This window comes from Daucus carota, chromosome 6 (assembly GCF_001625215.2).
Source record: "Daucus carota subsp. sativus chromosome 6, DH1 v3.0, whole genome shotgun sequence".
Classification (NCBI taxonomy): domain Eukaryota; kingdom Viridiplantae; phylum Streptophyta; class Magnoliopsida; order Apiales; family Apiaceae; genus Daucus; species Daucus carota.
The window spans coordinates 2,486,801-2,506,195 of NC_030386.2; positions in this window are offsets into that span (position 1 = coordinate 2,486,801).

The following is a 19,395-nucleotide window of genomic DNA, read 5'->3' on the forward strand; positions in this document are numbered from 1 at the left end:
ACTTATTTCTGGGCAGAAGCTGTTCAAACAGCTTGTTTCACTCAAAATGTAACCTTGATTAATAAGCATGGCAAGACCCCATATGAGATGGTGAAGAAAAAGAAGCCAAATCTGAAGTACTTTCACATATTTGGGTGCAAATGCTTTGTATTGAAGACTCATCCAGAACAGCTTACCAAGTTTGATTTAAAAGCTGATGAAGGCATTTTTGTAGGTTATCCTCTGACAACAAAGGCCTTCAGAGTCTACAACCTCAGAACCAAGGTGATCATGGAATCTATACATGTGTCATTTGATGACAAAAGAATCATGGGATTAGCAGATATGGATGATCATGAAGAACTATATTTTGAAAATGAAGAAATATTCTCTGATTCAACAAACTCTGATGAACAGTTAAACTCTGACTGTGAACAAAATACAGCAAACTCTGGTGAAAATTTACAAGTTCATGATAATGAAGCAATTGTTGAGGGGGAGCATCAGAATGTTTCAGACTCTACCCAAGACTCATCAGAGAATGCTGACTCAAACTCATCAGAGAATACTGATTCAAACTCTGATAGCACAAATTTAGGGGGAGCTACAGAGAATAATCAACAGAATCAGGAGAGCATGGATCAAGGGGGAGGATCCAATGATGAAAATGGTCAACTTCCACATGCTAGGAAGTGGACAAAATCTCACACACCTGATTTAATAATTGGCAATCCAGAAGCAGGTGTGCAAACAAGGACAGCTACAGCAAATGAGTGTCTACATCATTGCTTTCTGTCACAAACTGAACCTAAGAAAGTGGAGGAAGCTCTTCAAGATGCTGACTGGATTCAAGCAATGCAAGAGGAGCTAAATGAGTTTGAGAGAAACAAAGTATGGACCCTAGTACCAAGACCTAAAGACAGATCCATAGTTGGTACAAAATGGGTGTTCAGAAACAAAACTGACAGTGAGGGTGTCATTACAAGGAATAAAGCAAGGCTTGTGGCAAAAGGATATTCACAACAGGAAGGTATTGATTATGATGAGACATTTGCTCCAGTTGCAAGATTGGAGGCAATCAGAATCTTTCTGGCCTATGCTGCTCACAAGAAATTCAAGGTATTTCAGATGGATGTCAAAAGTGCTTTTCTAAATGGGAAACTGGATGAGGAGGTATATGTTGAACAACCTCCAGGATTTGTGGATCTAAAGCATCCAGACTATGTCTACAGATTGGACAAAGCACTTTATGGACTAAAGCAGGCTCCAAGGGCATGGTATGAAACTCTAGCTCAATTTCTTCTTGAAAGTGGATTTACAAGAGGTACCATAGATAAAACCTTGTTTTATTTGAATCATGGTAATGATCTGCTCTTAGTTCAAATCTATGTTGATGACATTATTTTTGGCTCCACTAATGCTAAACTCTGTCAAAGATTTGCCAAGCTCATGCAGTCTAGGTACCAAATGAGCATGATGGGGGAACTCAGTTATTTTCTGGGTTTACAAGTTAAACAGACTGAAGATGGGATTTTTATAAATCAAGCCAAGTATACCAGAAATCTTTTGAAGAAATTTGGTATGCAAGACAGTTCAGCTGCAACTACTCCTATGGCAACAACAACCAAACTAGACAAAGATACTGGTGCATCAGTGGATATCACAAACTATAGAGGAATGATTGGATCTTTGCTTTATCTAACTGCCAGTAGACCAGACATCATGTATGCCACATGTCTATGTGCAAGATTTCAGGCAGATCCAAGAGAGCCTCATCTGATTGCAGTAACGAGGATATTCAGATATCTCAAGGGAACCACATCACTGGGATTATGGTATCCTAGAGAATCAGATTTCAGTCTAATTGGATACTCTGATGCAGATTTTGCAGGTTGCAAAATTGACAGGAAAAGCACAAGTGGGAGTTGTCAATTTCTGGTTGGAAGACTTGTTTCTTGGTATAGCAAGAAGCAAAAGTCCATTTCAACATCAACAGCAGAGTCAGAGTATATAGCTGCAGGCAGCTGCTGTGCTCAAATTCTTTGGATGAAGAATCAATTGCTGGACTATGGGTTATCCTTCTCTAATATTCCTATTTATTGTGATAACCAAAGTGCTATTGCTATGACAGGAAACCCAGTTCAACATTCTCTGACAAAGCACATCAGTATAAGATATCATTTTATAAGGGAGCATGTGGAGGAAGGAACAATTGAACTTCACTTTGTCCCCACTGAACAGCAGCTAGCAGATATATTCACCAAGCCACTTAGTGAAGCAACCTTTACTAGGCTGGTAAATGAGCTAGGGATGATATCAGGCACTGAGTAAAACATATTGGTTAGACCTTTCAAGTTTATATTGTCAATCTCTCATATGTAGTACTCACATACATGCCATGATATACTCTGTTTGTTAAAATCTGATGATATTCTCTGATGATATACTCTGTGTGCTATACTCTGACGATATTCTCTGATCGTCATTCTCTGACGATATTCTCTGATGTTTGTAAACTCTGAATCTTGCTTAATGATCTCATTTTTTATTTTTCTGAGAAAACAAACCTGTGAAGATACTATGAAGCATGATATGAATTAGTAATCATGAATCTCAGTTTAGTTCCTTAATCTTGATCTCAATTTTGTGCTACTACTTTACACTATATGCATGTTGATATCATTGAGACTCTATTACTTCACATATCTTAATTATAAGTGAGACTGACTAATTTGCTTTTTCTCTCGGTAAATTAGACAGTGATTATAAACTCTGATGCTATATATATACCCCTGTAAATAAGCATAGTACTCCTTTGAGATCTTAGATGTCTATATGACAGTGACTGGGAAGACCCAAACACTTACTGGTATTAAGTAATTGCCAAGATTTTATAATCTATGGTGACCAGTCACAATCTCTGATTACTGGAGAAATACTGTTGCAAAATAATATTTAAAGGTCGTGATTCATTTACACTGAAAAGCGTCCTATATATATATATATATATATATATATATATATATATATATAAAAAGGGGGGTTAGTTTATTTTATATATTTCTCCATCAGAGTATGTCTTTTGTCTATGTCTTGAGAGTTTAAATAAATTATTATTGTCTACCTTATAATTACGAAATTGTGAAATTCTCTAGTCTCTGATTAAATCACACACATTATTTCACAAGCACATTATTGAGCTATAGATTTTGTGACAAACTCTGACTTTTTTTGATGAATTTTCTGAAATTATGTCTTTATTCTGAGGTATTTAGAATTTATTTTCTTTAAATCTCAGAGTTTAAAATTCGAGAGATTTGATCGTGATTTTCTAAACTCTTCTACATTACAGGAGTTCAAATATTCAGAGAATATGAAGGGAGTATTCCAAACGGATGTATTGTTAGTGGGTTTACATGAAAAACATTTTAATAGGAGAACGTGTAATCAGCATTTATAACTGCACATGTTTTACTGCGCTCATGATTATTACTCTCTTTTCTCAATCCCACTAACTCTCATCTACCAGTTAAAATCTGACAGGTGTCCAAGAGAACAAAGAGCCATGCGTGTACAGCTACACAAAATCTGAAGAGTTTATCACATCAGATTATATTGCTCATTATTCACTTATACACTTAATCCTTACACACACTCTCTTCACAAACTCTTACTCTCTTCTCTCTGAAATTCAAATCTTCTCTCACACACCTCCTCAAACACCTTCTTTCATAAACTCTGTTCTCATGGCCACTACAGCATTCATCTTTGCAGGTGTGGAATTTGTTACCAATAACCATGCTGCTATTCTAAACACTGCCGACGCTCCAAGGGATTATCATCCCATGCAGCAATTTCTTGCACAGAGTGCCATTGCTACCGCTCTTACTGCTCATGCTAGACTCTCAGGAAGCCAAATCATAAATTTTTGGAGGACGGGTAAGTATGACAATGGTGGTGAAGATGGATCACCATCAATTGTGTTCTCATATGAAGGGGAGGAGTATTTTGTTACTCCAGCCACAGTCAGAACAGCATTCAACCTGCCAGAGCTCGACACTGCTTTCATCTCTAATGGAGATGCAAATCTTCGAACAATGATGACTGATTTGGGCTACAGTGAATCACTCGACAAATTGGGACAACTGAAGCGTCCAGGGCTCAGAAGGGAATGGAGTTTCTTTTTCGACTGCATCACCAGGGCTTTTCAAAAGAAGTCTACAAACTGGGATGCCATACCAATGGACATGCTGCAGATTGGGTATTCTCTGATCTACTCTACTAATTTTGATTTTGGTAGATTAGTTCTTAGAAATATTGGTGAAAGAATGCATGAGAATAGACAAGTCATATACTTCTCAAGATTCTGTCAATTATTGTTTAATGCTACTGTTGGTGAGGTTGATTTTGATGCTGATGATGAGATCAAGCCATTCAGGCTTCATAAAAGAGTGTTTAAGGACCTCATCTCCAAGGATGAGAAGTATCCAATTCAAAGACCTCTTCTAATTCCAGCTCAAGTTAGAGCTAGGATGAATATGCCCCCAGTACAACAACAACCTAAATCACAACAGCCTCAACCTCCAGTCTCTCCTACAATTTCAAACAACCCAGAACTTCTGCATCCAGGCCTAAAAAGGCTACAATGTCTGATGAAAACCCCTCTACCAAGAAGACCAGAACCTCTGTTGCTACACAAGTTCTGCAGACAAAGTCTGATAAACCAGCAAACTCTGATGCTGTAAACACTGATCGTGTAAACTCTGAAGCTGCTTCTCCTCAAAAGCAAAAAAGAAGAAGACTGGTTGCAGCCTATGACTATGATGATCTTGAACCTGCACATGCAGTAAACTCTGAACCTATTCCTCCAACAAACTCTGACCCTGTTCAGACCAGTCCTCAACAAAAGCCAGCCAGATTCAAAAGAAGGGCTCAAAAGCCTGCGAGGGCAAAAGTCCCAATCACTGAAATAACAGACTTCACAGTTGAGGAAGAGCAAACACCATCAACTCTAGTTGCTGAACATTCTCAAGCTCTGATGGTGCTTCCTATCCAAGCTGTTCCTCTAACATCTCCTACAGCATCTTCTACTTCATCTGAAGTAGATGAAGAAATTGTTTGCAAGGAGCAAGCTACAGCTGAAGCTGAAACAGCAGTGTCTGATCCCAAATCTCCCATATCTGATCATGGAACCCCAACTCCAATTCCTCAATCTCCAATGAAGATTCCTGAGGATGCCATTGTTCATGATACAGCTCCTGAAAACTACAGGTCAGATACTGTAGTTGAAGAATCTGACAAGGTTGCAATGGAAGCACTACAGTCCCTTGCAATGACTGGTGCAGAATCTATTAAGCCAAACTCTGTTGCTCCCATTAATTGAGTCAGATAAAGCAAAGTCTGTTCCTGATCCTGTTCAAGATGCTGAGAAATCTACACAAGATGATACTGAGGATGATGGCAGTTCAGATGATGACAATGATGATGAAACTCCTTTGTCACATCTACAACAAAAGTGGGAGTCTACCAGCCAGTATAATGCCAGGCTACAAACTCTGAACACAGACTCTGAGCCACTTCCCAGGGATCTTCAGGTTGATCCACCAAATGAAGTATGGGATAAACTCTGGCTGAGCCACCAGCATTCTCTGGAGCCAACTAAAGCTGAAGAATTCTTATCTATGGCAGAGAATAAAATTTCAAACTCTGATGTTATGTCAAGCCTCAAAGGCACAATTCTCTATCTGAAGACATTTCATCCTGCTCATGCCCAGACATCTAAATCAATAGATGGTCTCAGAACAGAAGTGGCTAATATCAAGGAGACAAATGACATGGAGAAGAAAAGGACTCTACTACCTCTGAAGATAATGTTCAGAAGCTGGTGTCTGCAAATGAATCCCTGGACAAGAGGATGACCATCATTGAATCAACTCAAGAGAAGATGTCCAAGCAGCTTGAAGCCATCCAATCTTCACTTTCTCTGATAACTTCTATACTGATTCCTGATGAGGATGATGTCAAAAAGGGGGAGAGAGTAGCTAAGGTCAAATGCAAGTCTACTACTCAAACTCTGAAGAGAAAGAAGAATGACGATGATGATGCGGATGACTTCACAAAGAACAAGAGATTTCAAGCAGGGACTGGTGGAAGAGTTTCAAACTCTGACAGTTCAAAATCTAAGCAAAAGTCTGTTCCAGTGCCAACACATAATGTCACATCTGGGTCAAAGCAAAGACCAGTGGCTGGATCAGATAGACCATTGATTGATGAAGAACTTGCTAGATTGGTCTTTGAACAAGAAAATCCAGAAGCCAAATTGGATTTGGAGTTGATTGCTGCAGAGGAAGCTGAGCTGAAAAAGGAACATATTGAAGCCATAAACTCTGGAAAGATCCAAAAGCCTGCAAATTCAAATATCAAGCCAAAAGAAAAAGGGATATTGATCAAAGAAGCTACTGTTGCTGATCAGAGTTTACCAGTCAAAAAGGTATATTCTGAAGATGAATATACATCTAAGGGCAAAAGCAAAGTAGATGAACATCTGGAGAAAGGCTGGGATAAGAAGAAGTCTACAACCTCTGACAAAGATCAAGTTGTAAAGGAAAAGAAATTAGAAGCTGCAATCTCTGACAAAGCTCATGTTGCAGAACCTCAAAAAGAAAGATTAACCTCTGACATAGCTCAAGTTAATAAGGATGCAAAGAAAGACACAACCTCTGACAAAGCTCAAGCTGTGTTCAAACCAACAACTACTCCATTAGCTGGATTTGCAAAGCCTAGTCTGATGACTGAGATAAGCTTTGAAAAGGGCTCAATTCAACCAATCTCTCATCGTAAAGCAGGAAGAGACAAAGGAGGGGCTGGGATCCAAATATGAAAAATTTGATCAGAGTATAGGATCAAGACCAGATGACCCCTCATCTCTCTGTGCTCCCAAGACTGGAGCATTGCAAGAAAAAATGGACAAACTTGATTCAGTCCAGCTGGTGAAGAATGACAGAGGAGATAATATTCTTATCTACTTCATGTCTGATGGAACAGTGTTTAGAGTACTTGAAGCAGATCTCTATGCTAAACACTGGGAGGAATTGAGATATGTATCACACATATTTCAAGTGAAAAACAAGTCATGTCAACACATCTCCAACCTGCTTAAAGATCAAATCAGAAGAAAGATGGGTATTACAGGAAACAAAAATGCTGGACCTTTTATTCCAAAATACTTCAACAGTCAAGGACAGCTGGTTGAGATGAAGAAAAATTCAGCTAAAATAGAGACAGTAGCTGGAGCCAGTGCTCTGAGTTTCAATGAAGAGTCTGACAAAGGCCACATTATGCTGAATAAGGACATGAAGAAGAACAAGATCTATGATCTCAGAGCTGCAATTTATCAAACTGGAGTTTCAAATCCAGAGCTAAGAGATGTAAAGAGACAGATGGTAGCAGCTCTTGAAGAAGCAGAAAAAGAACTTCTCAGAGGATACTTAAAGACTGCTCATGGTGTCTATGAAGTTAGGGAGTAAAGTTTCTGTAAGTTTGAAAAGTTTTCTGTTATAATTAGCTAAACTCTGTTGCATTTGACTTATTTGTTTTGACATCATCAATTATCTGTTAACTTGCACATAACTTATTTATGCACAAGTTGGGGGAGATTGTTAGATATAATTGATGATTACTAATGTTCTTAAAGTTTGTTTTAGAACAGGAATGATCAGAGTTTAAGCTGGAAGCTGATCAGAGTTTAGTAAAGTCTGACCAGAGTTTGATAAAGTCTGATCAGAGTTTACATAGTCAAGACTCGTCAGAGTTTACACGTGGAAAGAGCTCAGAAGCGGATATACTTCAAGGAAGGATAGAAGCTGAGGAGTGATTTGCTGACTATGGAAACTAAACAGAAAACTGGAGCAATCTTTGATTGATAGAATACATAGCTGATTTATAGGATATCAAATCAGAGATTGATTTTGTAACTGTGTCTATATAAACACAGATTAGGGTTACTCTATAAGAGTTGAGTTATCGAGTACATTGTTAAGAACCCTAGCAGCTCTTAGTGATACAATATAAATCACTGAGAGAGTTTTTGTAACCATTAAAGCTTTGTGAATAAGAGTTTATTGTTTTCAAGCTCTTATATTGTTATACTGTGATAAAGATTGTGATCACTATATCATCTTATATAGTGAATTTATAGGACCTAACATAATAATTATATAAATGTATGATTTAATATTTTGATTCAAATTATAAAAAATATTCTTCTACTATATTATTTATTTCTAATAAGTGAAAAAAAAAAGTAGTAAAATTATCTCAAAATCAAATAAGATGTATATTAAAAAAAATTTATTTATTAAATAGCGTACTTATGATCTGTTTTTATTAAATAAAAGATACAATATATAATTAATGAGAAAATTTTAATTAAATAAATGATATATATTCATAAATAATATAAATTAAATTCAACAAATATTATTTAAATTATAAGCTAGAGTGGGCTGGCTTTTTAACCCTAAAAAAACACGGCCCAGTCTTGCGGTTGCAGTTTTAACCCTAAAAAACACAAAAGGCAAATATATAGGAGTTCTCTGCCGAGTTTTTAGTAGTGTTTTGGCCCCGATAGGGGCGGACACTCCAACAGAAATCATCACCTTGTCAAAAAAAATGAAATTGCTACAAGGGTTGCCATTTTTATAAAGTGTACACTGAGTAAGCCTAAAAATTGAGGAGCAGTTGAATGTACGCCATGTATTGACATCGCAATTGACACAAGTGAATTTGTGTTGTTCCTATCAGGTTAGATCCATGGTGCTTATTATTGGATATGTGGATTTCCAATATGTTTGAGTTGATTAGTAGTGCTTTATAATAGTTGTAGTTATATTAGAGTATTTCTTATATGAAAATAGAAATATAATGGTTATCTAGTATTTCTAATGCTTGTGTTGTGTTTTTTGACAAATCACATCACAGGTACATTGTGTTGTAGACATAACGCCTAAATGAGAGCCAATGGTGTTTAATTACGGGCATATAATTTGTAGATTTAACAACAATTTCTATGTTAAAAAAGACAATTAGTATAGACTTCATATATTAATTGTTTGAATGAGATCCTTAAGAAGGGGAAGCATTACAAATTGGCAAGGCTGAGAGAAAACCTAGGAATAAATTTGTGAATAATTTTTTTACAAGGCAGACACAGAGGAGCATTATAACTTTGAAGGTATAATTAAGGGGATAGATATTCTGGTTGCATCATTGTGAGTACTACTAGACCCAACAAAGGAACATATAGAAGTTTCTATGCATCTTATTAAAGGTTTCCACAACATGAAGATTATAACTTTATCAAGGAGGAGAGGCAAACAATTTTCCATATTGGGGGATGGGGGTAGAGCACACGAATTCAAATATGAGCACACTGCTGTTAAAGTTATATAATTTTCATGTTGTGGAAACCTTTAATAATATGCACATAAACTTCTATATGTTTCTTGGTTGGGTCTTTATGTCAAGAGACATCTCTGGTTTTGACCTATATAACATGCCTCTTATCTCCACATTGTTGTTCCCATTCTCTAGAGAGATCATGAAGTGACATGGGTTTATGCATTCATGTCTTGGTCTTTCTTCTTCGCCTTGCAAGAAGGACAAAAATCCCCTTTAATTTTAAGATGATTTCTAGCTGAGACCTCTTTGAATTTTCCCATAGGCTTAACCCGTTGTTACTAAATAGTTCTCACTTTCCTTTTCTTCCAGTACTCTTATAGCAAGTCCAACACCTTCACTAAATGAGTTTCTAAGCTCAAATATAGGGAATGTGATATAAAGTAGTATTCGAAGAGTATCATAGTGATTCCCTAAATCACTTGGACAACCTCAACACCCCCTATTTCAAGGTAAGCACTAGTCATCTTCTATTTCATTGTTTGGACTAAAATATTCATTGACCTCCTTTTCTATGCTTAAGGTCCTCACTAGTTTAAACTTCATACATTTTTTGTCCCCACTATTTTCCATCTACTACTAGTTTAAATAAATTTTTATTATTTCAATGAGGAATGAATATAGGAATTATTGTTTCAGTTAACATACAGAATAGAGATATTAAATCACTAGTGTCCTTTAGTTTATATTATTTATAAAAAATGTACTAGGACATAGTTGAACTTGCCCTTACTAAAAGTCAGGGTTGCAGGAACGCATTGAATCACCTTCCTTAACACTCCAAGTGTAGTCTAAGCTAACATATCTTAGCTGCAATTACTCAAATAGTTTATGTGCCCACAATTAATTTAACACCTCAACTCAGTTCAGCTGTTATATTAGTTATCTAGAACAAAAATATCACTATTTTGTCAAACAAAAAACTATAAGCATTAAAACTATTAGATACCAGCTATTTTTTTAAATTTTCAAATAAGAAAACACTATGAAGCAACCAATATAAACGACTACGAATCATGAACTGTTTTGTTGTTTTCTATATAATTGAGAAAATTAGTTGAGAAAAATACTAGACCACGCGAGATCATATAAAAATTTACTGGAAAAATAAAGTGTTTATAGAGAGGACAAAAGGGAGAGAGAGAGAGAGTGCGTGTGATGAAATATCATTCTGTTTCTTATTTTTTAATTCACGTCATATTACTTTACAAAACTATTTATATGACTAATATTTTGTGCTAAATTGGTACTCATGCATTACCAATGATAAGACTCTCCATAAGTGATATATTGATTTTCTTCTCCAGGTGCTCGCTCGCTTCCGTAGCAACGCCTAACGATCAAGGCTGGTAAGTCGGTCTTTCCACACAATGGTCCTTATACTCGTAGAAAGTTCAATTTTGTTCCCCTCAATAACTTTCTTAATAATATATACTTATGTCAAAATTAATGAAATATTATAATGACAATATAATTTGATGAAGTGTCATTAGGAATTTGATAGTGAACATTTTGCCGAAAACTGCAGTACATTCATACATAATTTTGTTATTTGTTTAAACTAAACTAAATAGTAAAGTTGTCTTGTGTTCTCCAGCAGGGCAATTTAGTTGATCAAGGAGAAGTGAGGTCAAAATATTCTATTGTAATCATTGCCCCTTATTTGTAATATTCTAAAAGCAGTTAAGCTAATAGTCTTATCAATTAAGCTAATTGCCCCTCATCGTTCTATCCACTTATCTTGTTTTTGACAACTTTAGCTCGAGCCGGAGGTGAACTCTTATTAATAGCCTATATCAAGACGAGGATTCTAAGAGTGTTATAGATGGTGCAGAAAAAGTGCTTCGAAGCATACCCATTCAATATCCTAAATTTTCAAAACCGATAGTTCAGTCCAATGTTTCCAACAGTTTTTGGTTGGTATACATCTAATACTCTTCCCTTAAAAGTATTTGTTTATTAGTTTTGTAGACAAAGTCGCCATTATAAAATTAAAAAAATTCTTTTGTATTTATTTCGAATATAGATATTACTAGCCGACTTTGGTAATTTGTGCATGCCGAGTGAAGATGTTAAAGTTGTCTTGGTGGATGAAGTTGGCCAAGAGAGGGACACGACATATCTAGCAAAACACCATGGTCTGAGTGATGGTTGGAAAAGGTTTGCGACGGAGCATGAACTCGTGAAAAGAGATGTATTGGTCTTTCAGATGACCGCACCATACATATTCAAGATATTTTTTTTCTCATTTAGATACCTTGTTCGACCTTACATATGTCAACCGTTACGCATGAGTAAATGCACGATTGAATTATATTAAGGGTGGAACTTCAACATGTACAAACAAAGTATCTAAATGAGAAAAACAATACGTTGAATATGTAATGTGTGATCATATGAAATACCAATATATCTCCTCTCACAAGCTCATGCTCCATTGCAAACCTTTTCCAACGAGCACTCAGACCATGGTGTTTTCCTAGATATGTTGTGTCTCTCTCTTGGCCAGCTTCATCAACCAAGACAACTTTAGCATCTTCATTTGGCATGTACAAATTACAGAAGTCGACTAATAATATCTATATTCGATATAAACACAAAAGAAAATTTTCAATTCAATAATAATGACTTTGTCTACAAACCGATAAGCAAATAGTTTTACTAGGAGAGTATGAGATGCATAACAACCAAAAACTGTTGGAAATATTGGATCGAACCTTCGGTTTTGAAAATTTAGGATATTGAACTGGTATGCTTTGAAGAACTTTTTCTGCCCGATCTACAACAGATTTCTTAGAATCCTCGTCTTAATATAGGCTATCAATAAGAGTCTTCCTCCCGCTCAAGCTAAAGTTGTCAAAAACAAGATAAGTTGATACAACTCTGCATTATTATTATAGACTATTAACTTAAATGCTCTGAAAATATTACAAATAAGGGGCAATGATTACAATACAATATTTTTACCTCACTTCTATTTGATTAACAATATTTTTACCTCACTTCTCCTTGATTTACTAGAAAAATAAGAGAGAGAGTGGGGGGAGAGAGAGAGAGAATATCATTCGGTTTCTTATTTATCAATTCATGACCGCTAAACGTCATATTACTTTACAAAACTATTTATATGACTAATATTTTGTGCCAAATTGGTACTCATGACAATTGATAAGACTCTCCATAAGTGATATATTGATTTTCTTCTCCAGGAGCTCGCTCGCTTCTGTAGCAACGGCTAACGATCAAAGCTGGTAAGTCGGTCGTTCCACACAATGGTCCTTATACTGGTAGAAAGTTCAATTTTGTTCCTCTCAATAACTTATTTAATAATATATATTCTTATTTCAATATTAATGTAAAATTATAATGACAGTATAATTTGATGAAGTGCCATTAGGAATTTGATAGTGAACATTTTTCCGAAAACTGCAGTCCATTCATACATAATTTTGTTATTTGATTAAACTAAACTAAATAGTAAAGTTGTCTTGTGTTCACTAGCGGGCAATTTAGTTGTTCAAGGAGAAGTGAGGTAAAAATATTCTATTGTAATTATTGCCCCTTATTTGTAATATTCTAAAAGCAATTAAGCTAATAGTCTTCAATAATGATTCATAGTTCTATCAACTTATCTGGTTTTTGACAAATTTAGCTCGAGCCAGAAGCGAACTCTTATTAATGGCTTATATCAAGACGAGGATTCGAAGAAAGTTATAGATCGGGCAGAAAAAGTGCTTCAAAGCATACCCGTTCAATATCCTAAATTTTCAAAACCAATAGTTCACTCCAATGTTTCCAACAGTTTTTGGTTGGTATGCATCTCATACTCTTCTCTTAAAAGTATTTGTTTATTACTTTTGTTGACAAAGTCGTCATTATTAAATTACAAAATTTCTTTTGTATTTATTTCGAATATAGATATTATCAGCTGACTTTGGTAATTTGTGCATGCCGAGTGAAAATGTTAAAGTCGTCTTGGTGGATGAAGTTGGCCAAGAGAGGGACACTACATATCTAGCAAAACACCATGGTCTGAGTGCTGGTTGGAAAAGGGTTGTGACGGAGCATGAGCTGGTGAAAAGAGATGTATTGGTCTTTCAGATGACCGCCCCATACATATTCAAGATATTTTTTTTTCTCATTTAGATACTTTGTTCCACCCTTACATATGTCAACCGTTACGCATGAGTAAATGCACGATCGAATTATATTAAGGGTGGAACTTCAACATGTACAAACAAAGTATCTAAATAAGAAAAACAATACCTTGAATATGTAATGTGTGATCATATGAAATACCAATATATCTCCTCTCACAAGCTCATGCTTCCTTGCAAACCTTTTCCACCGAGCACTCAGACCATGGTGTTTTGCTAGATATGTTGTGTCTCTCTCTTGGCCAGCTTCATCAACCAAGACAACTTTAGCATCTTCACTTGGCATGTACAAATTACAGAAGTCGACTAATAATATCTATATTCGATATAAATACAAAAGAAAATTTTTAATTCAATAATAATGACTTTGTCTACAAAACCAATAAGCAAATAGTTTTACTAGGAGAGTATGAGATGCATACCAACCAAAAACTGTTGGAAGTATTGGATTGAACCATCGGTTTTGAAAATTTAGAATATTGAACTGGTATGCTTTGAAGCACTTTTTCTGCCCGATCTATAACAGATTTCTTAGAATCCTCGTCTTGATATAGGCTATCAATAAGAGTCTTCCTCCCACTCGAGCTAAAGTTGTTAAAAACAAGATAAGTTGATACAACTATGCGTCATTATTATAGACTATTAACTTAATTGCTCTGAAAATATTACAAATAAGGGGCAATGATTACAATACAATATTTTTACCTCACTTCTATTTGATTAACAATATTTTTACCTCACTTCTCCTTGATTTACTAGAAAAATAAGAGAGAGAGAGAGAGAGAGAGAGGGAGAGAGAGAGAGAGAATATCATTCTCTTTCTTATTTATCAATTCATGACCGCTAAACCTCATATTACTTTACAAAACTATTTATATGACTAATATTTTGTGCCAAATTGGTACTCATGACAATTGATAAGACTCTCCATAAGTGATATATTGATTTTCTTCTCCAGGTGCTCGCTCGCTTCTGTAGCAACGGCTAACGATCAAGGCTGGTAAGTCGGTCGTTCCACACAATGGTCCTTATACTGGTAGAAAGTTCAATTTTGTTCCTCTCAATAACTTATTTAAGAATATATATTCTTATTTCAAAATTAATGTAAAATTATAATGACAGTATAATTTGATGAAGTGCCATTAGGAATTTGATAGTGAACATTTTGCCGAAAACTGCCGTCCATTCATACATAATTTTGTTATTTGATTAAACTAAACTAAATAGTAAAGTTGTCTTGTGTTCAATAGCAGGGCAATTAAGTTGTTCAAGGAGAAGTGAGGTAAAAATATTCTATTGTAATTATTGCCCCTTATTTTTAATATTCTAAAAGCAATTAAGCTAATAGTCTTCAATAATGATTCATAGTTCTATCAACTTATCTGGTTTTTGACAAATTTAGCTCGAGCCAGAAGTGAACTCTTATTAATGGCTTATATCAAGACGAGGATTCGAAGAAAGTTATAGATCGGGCAGAAAAAGTGCTTCAAAGCATACCCGTTCAATATCCTAAATTTTCAAAACCAATAGTTCACTCTAATGTTTCCAACAGTTTTTGGTTGGTATGCATCTCATACTCTCCCCTTAAAAGTATTTGTTTATTACTTTTGTTGACAAAGTCGTCATTATTAAATTAAAAAATTTCTTTTGTATTTATTTCGAATATAGATATTACCAGCCGACTTTGGTAATTAGTGCATGCCGAGTGAAAATGTTAAAGTCGTCTTGGTGGATGAAGTTGGCCAAGAGAGGGACACGACATATCTAGCAAAACACCATGGTCTGAGTGCTGGTTGGAAAAGGTTTGGCACGGAGCATGAGCTCGTGAAAAGAGATGTACTGGTCTTTCAGATGACCGCACCATACATATTCAAGATATTTTTTTTCTCATTTAGATACTTTGTTCCACCCTTACATATGTCAACCGTTACGCATGAGTAAATGCACGATCGAATTATATTAACGGTGGAACTTCAACATGTACAAACAAAGTATCTAAATGAGAAAAACAATACCTTGAATATGTAATGTGTGATCATATGAAATACCAATATATCTCCTCTCACAAGCTCATGCTCCCTTGCAAACCTTTTCCAACGAGCACTCAGACCATGGTGTTTTGCTAGATATGTTGTGTCTCTCTCTTGGCCAGCTTCATCAACCAAGACAACTTTAGCATCTTCACTTGGCATGTACAAATTACAAAAGTCGACTAATAATATCTATATTCGATATAAATACAAAAGAAAATTTTTAATTCAATAATAATGACTTTGTCTACAAAACCAATAAGAAAATAGTTTTATTAGGAGAGTATGAGATGCATACCAACCAAAAACTGTTGGAAATATTGGATTGAACCATCGGTTTTGAAAATTTAGGATATTGAACTGGTATGCTTTGAAGCACTTTTTCTGCCCGATCTATAACAGATTTCTTAGAATCCTCGTCTTGATATAGGCTATCAATAAGAGTCTTCCTCACGCTCGAGCTAAAGTTGTTAAAAACAAGATAAGTTGATACAACTATGCATCATTATTAAAGACTATTAACTTAATTGCTCTGAAAATATTACAAATAAGGGGCAATGATTACAATACAATATTTTTACCTCACTTCTATTTGATTAACAATATTTTTACCTCACTTCTCCTTGATTTACTAGAAAAATAAGAGAGAGAGAGAGAATATCATTCTCTTTCTTATTTATCAATTCATGACCGCTAAACGTCATATTACTCTACAAAACTACTTATATGACTAATATTTTGTGCCAAATTGGTACTCATGACAATTGATAAGACTCTCCATAAGTGATATATTGATTTTCTTCTCCAGGAGCTCGCTCGCTTCTGTAGCAACGGATAACGATCAAGGCTGGTAAGTCGGTCGTTCCACACAATGGTCCTTATACTGGTAGAAAGTTCAATTTTGTTCCTCTCAATAACTTATTTAATAATATATATTCTTATTTCAAAATTAATGTAAAATTATAATGACAGTATAATTTGATGAAGTGCCACCAGGAATTTGATAGTGAACATTTTGCCGAAAACTGCAGTCCATTCATACGTAATTTTGTTATTTGATTAAACTAAAATAAATAGTAAAGTTGTCTTGTGTTCAATAGCAGGGCAATTAAGTTGTTCAAGGAGAAGTGAGGTAAAAATATTCTATTGTAATTATTGCCCCTTATTTGTAATATTCTAAAAGCAATTAAGCTAATAGTCTTCAATAATGATTCAGAGTTCTATCAACTTATCTTTTTTTTGACAAATTTAGCTCGAGCCAGAAGGGAACTCTTATTAATGGCTTATATCAAGACGAGGATTCGAAGAAAGTTATCGATCGGGCAGAAAATGTGCTTCAAAGCATACCCGTTCAATATCCTAAATTTTCAAAACCAATAGTTCACTCCAATGTTTCCAACAGTTTTAGGTTGGTATGCATCTCATACTCTCCCCTTAAAAGTATTTGTTTATTAGTTTTGTAGACAAAGTCGCCATTATTAAATTTAAAAATTTCTTTTGTATTTATTTCGAATATAGATATTACCAGCCGATTTTGGTAATTTGTGCATGCCGAGTGAAAATGTTAAAGTCGTCTTGGTGGATGAAGTTGGCCAAGAGAGGGACACGACATATCTAGCAAAACACCATGGTCTGAGTGCTGGTTGGAAAAGGTTTGCGACGGAGCATGAGCTCGTGAAAAGAGATGTATTGGTCTTTCAGACGACCGCACTATACATATTCAAGATATTTTTTTTCTCATTTAGATACTTTGTTCCACCCTTACATATGTCAACCGTTACGCATGAGTAAATGCATTATCGAATTATATTAAGGGTGGAACTTCAACATGTACAAACAAAGTATCTAAATGAGAAAAACAATACCTTGAATATGTAATGTGTGATCATATGAAATACGAATATATCTCTTCTCACAAGCTCATGCTCCATTGCAAACCTTTTCCAACGAGCACTCAGACCATGGTGTTTTGCTAGATATGTCGTGTCCCTCTCTTGGCCAACTTCATCCACCAAGACGACTTTAACATTTTCACTCGGCATGCACAAATTACCAAAGTCGGCTGGTAATATCTATATTCGAAATAAATACAAAAGAAATTTTTTAATTTAATAATGGCGACTTTGTCTACAAAACTAATAAACAAATACTTTTAAGGGGAGAGTATGAGATGCATACCAACCAAAAACTGTTGGAAATATTGGATTGAACCATCGGTTTTGAAAATTTAGGATATTGAACTGGTATGCTTTGAAGCACTTTTTCTGCCCGATCTATAATAGATTTCTTATAATCCTCGTGTTGATATAGGCTATCAATAAGAGTCTTCCTCCCGCTCGAGCTAAAGTTGTCAAAAACAAGATAAGTTGATACAACTATGCATCATTATTATAGACTATTAATTTAATTGCTCTGAAAATATTACAAATAAGGGGCAATGATTACAATACAATATTTTTACCTCACTTCTATTTGATTAACAATATTTTTACCTGACTTCTCCTTGATTTACTAGAAAAATAAGAGAGAGAGAGAGGGAGAGAGAGAGAGAGAAAGAGAGAATATCATTATGTTTCTTATTTATCAATTCATGACCCCTAAACGTCATATTACTTTACAAAACTATTTATATGACTAATATTTTGTGCCAAATTGGTACTCATGACAATTGATAAGACTCTCCATAAGTGATATATTGATTTTCTTCTCCAGGAGCTCGCTCGCTTCTGTAGCAACGGCTAACGATCAAGGCTGGTAAGTCGGTCGTTCCACACAATGGTCCTTATACTGGTAGAAAGTTCAATTTTGTTCCTCTCAATAACTTATTTAATAATATATATTCTTATTTCAAAATTAATGTAAAATTATAATGACAGTATAATTTGATGACGTGACATTAGGAATTTGATAGTGAACATTTTGCCGAAAACTGCAGTCCATTCATACATAATTTGGTTATTTGATTAAACTAAACTAAATCGTAACGTTGTCTTGTGTTCAATAGCAGGGCAATTAAGTTGTTCAGGAGAAGTGAGGTAAAAATATTCTATTGTAATTATTGCCCTTTATTTGTAAAATTCTAAAAGCAATTAAGCTATAGTCTTCAATAATGATTCAGAGTTCTATCAACTATCTTGTTTTGACAAATTAGCTCGAGCCGAAGCGAACTCTTATTAATGGCTTATATCAAGACGAGGATTCGAAGAAAGTTATCGATCGGGCAGAAAACGTGCTTCAAAGCATACCCGTTTCAATATCCTAAATTTTCAAAACCAATAGTTCACTCCAATGTTTCCAACAGTTTTAGGTTGGATGCATCTCATACTCTCCCCTTAAAAGTATTTGTTTATTAGTTTTGTAGACAAAGTCGCCATATTAAATTAAAAAATTTCTTTTGTATTTATTTCGAATATAGATATTACCAGCCGACTTTGGTAATTTGTGCATGCCGAGTGAAAATGTTAAAAGTCGTCTTGGTGGATGAAGTTGGCCAAGAGAGGGACACGACATATCTAGCAAAACACCATGGTCTGAGTGCTGGTTGGAAAAGGTTTGCGCGGAGCATGAGGCTCGTGAAAAGAGATGTATTGGTCTTTCAGACGACCGCACTATACATATTCAAGATATTTTTTTTTCTCATTTAGATACTTTGTTCCCCCCTTACATATGTCAACCGTTACGCATGAGTAAATGCACGATCGAATTATATTAAGGGTGGAACTTCAACATGTACAAACAAAGTATCTAAATGAGAAAAACAATACCTTGAATAT